Source organism: Equus quagga, chromosome 4, assembly GCF_021613505.1.
Source record: "Equus quagga isolate Etosha38 chromosome 4, UCLA_HA_Equagga_1.0, whole genome shotgun sequence".
Taxonomy (NCBI): domain Eukaryota; kingdom Metazoa; phylum Chordata; class Mammalia; order Perissodactyla; family Equidae; genus Equus; species Equus quagga.
Genome location: NC_060270.1, coordinates 92,899,579 through 92,901,875, shown reverse-complemented (window position 1 = coordinate 92,901,875; position 2,297 = coordinate 92,899,579). Strand labels below are relative to the sequence as shown.

The 2,297-nt window shown below is 39.2% G+C and overlaps 1 long non-coding RNA gene across 1 annotated transcript; it reads left to right on the top strand.

Moving 5' to 3' along the window:
• Positions 1 to 247: 247 nt before the first annotated feature.
• LOC124237884 (uncharacterized) lies at positions 248 to 2,017 on the top strand. The gene is made up of 3 exons (XR_006888169.1): positions 248 to 365; positions 456 to 603; positions 1,923 to 2,017. It is a non-coding gene; the product is annotated as an uncharacterized LOC124237884 (long non-coding RNA).
• The last annotated feature ends 280 nt before the right edge of the window (positions 2,018 to 2,297 follow it).

Sequence of the window (2,297 nt, the reverse complement as noted above, 5' to 3'; positions counted from 1 at the left end):
CAGAACAAGTCTGCCACAGGCCCACAAGGCCACTGCAAGCTTGCTGGTGTGTAGTGCTCATCTCCATGGAAGGCAGGCTGCCTGAAGCCAGGCTGCGCTCAACTGCCTTGCATGCTTTAGTGTGTGGGGCAGACACCTGCACTAGCCAATGAGAGGAAGGATTCCAATGACACCTACCAGCCTCTGTCTCAGCACCACCAAACTAGGTCACAATAATGTTTGCCTCCAGTGCCTCAGTCCCTGGGGAATGGGCCCAGCCACCTCCTGTCTCTCTGGGATGCTCTCCCAGCTTAGTAAGTGAGTCTCTTTTACCAATGGACTATGCACTTTTCTATGTGATATATCTGTGCTGGTTTCCAGATCAGGTGAGTCTGTGCATGAGCCCTTTAAGAGCAGATTCTTCTTTCCCTGATGTTCTATAGTTTTCCTGGATGTATTCTCTGTTGGTTTTCAAGGCCAGGAATGCCAGATATTGTGGGATCTCATCTCTCTTGTGCTGGACCTAAAGGCTTGGATGTCTAATGTGAAGCTCAAATTCCCTGCACCTCTGGGAAAAGATCCATACCTTTGAGATTCTCCTGGACATGAAGCTCCGTGGCTAGGGTATGTTTTTTTCCTCACTGGGGCAGTATCTCTGCTCCTTCCACCTCTGTCTGTGTTGTCCCTTGTTATGATGTTTCTCTTAATCCAGTTTCCAGATTTCTCTCAGAGGAAAACTTTCCATCGGTAGGTGTAGCTTTGTTGTGCCCGTGGGAGAAGGTAGGATCCTCCTACTCCTCCATCTTCTGAGCTCTAGAAGTTGTTCTTAAAAAAATTTAATTCTAAATTAAATTTCGAGACATTTTCACTGAATATAATTTAGATCTTGAGTCTTAAACTGTTTATTTTTCATAATAATTCATGGTCATCTTTTTCTGTCAAATTCATATTTTCTGCTATAAACACAGTTTAGAAAAATCTCAAGATATTCTTTAAGCATCATCTTTAAGTCCTTCATCAAGCAATTATTCACAAAAGCAGCATTTTACGTTTATTTTTTGCTATTTATATTAAAACATTTTCATCCGTATTATATTTTATTAAGTTCAATACACAGTCAAGCATTGAGAAAAAAAGAAATAAAAGCACAAATGTCTTTTCCTGTCAGCATTTATGTGAGGAAATAAAACATACTTTCTCCTAGATAGTTCTAGACTATATATAATCAAGGTACACTGTGTGTGTGATAATCCCATTTGCTCTGTCAAAATTGACATTCTTCTTTGTTTACTAAAGTACACAAGGTCCCACATTCAGCACTGTCTTGCTACAATACTGAGCAAACTATAGTCCTCACACGCAAAAGAATGGTTACTCCAAGTGGCTAATCTGTTGACAGAAGGATTAAATATCACATTGCACATGACTGGCCTATGATGGGCTCTTAAATGTTTGTGTTTATATATTCATTTCACAAATCTTAATGGCCCAGAATTTCCAACAGGGGAAGGGCAGGTGTGGAGACTCCACAGTGGGCGGGAGCATGGCTCTGCTCAGATCCTGAAGGAAGCTCAGTGGGGCTGGATGCAGGATGTTCTAGGATCAGGTTCCCAAGTGCAGCTCTACCAGGAAGGCAGTCACATGGGTTCGTGGTGTCATTAAAGAACTCAGTATTTATGCAGTGAGAAATTGGAAGCTGCAGAAGGATTTTAAGGTAAGGAAAAGCATTTTAGAAGATGTTTGCTTTGAGTCACGACCTGTCCAAGGTCACCAAGAGAGCTCAAATTCATAAAAGCATATGAAGAAAGCTTCTATTTGTGGTTGATTTTTCCTCTTTTATTTTTAAATTTATTAAATGAAATAACATGAATACAGTCCTCAGAACAGTACCTGGCCCATAGCATGTGCCTTTCCTCTGACAACTCATATTTCTCTCTCCTTAGAATTACCTCCTCAAGTGGTTCAACTGCCAACTCAAATTGTTTTGGAAAATGTAACAACTTTTCAGCGACAAGGATCATCAAACTTTCTGTTTAAGTTCAATAAACGTCTATTATAAAAATTGGACAGTAAAGAAATGGTTTAAATTGCTTTATTTAATGTAAAAAAATAGTCTGTGTTGAACATGTGGCAAGTCAATACATTATGATCTTTTTATTCCCCAAGCAATTTAGTTTTCCAATACTTTCAATAATACATTTCCTCCTGTCAGTATAGGAGAGCCCGATTTACACAATAATAGATATTTTCAGAATTGCAGAAATATGGAATGTAACTTTCTTAAAGCTTGACTATAAAATGAGTTTATATTTTATATG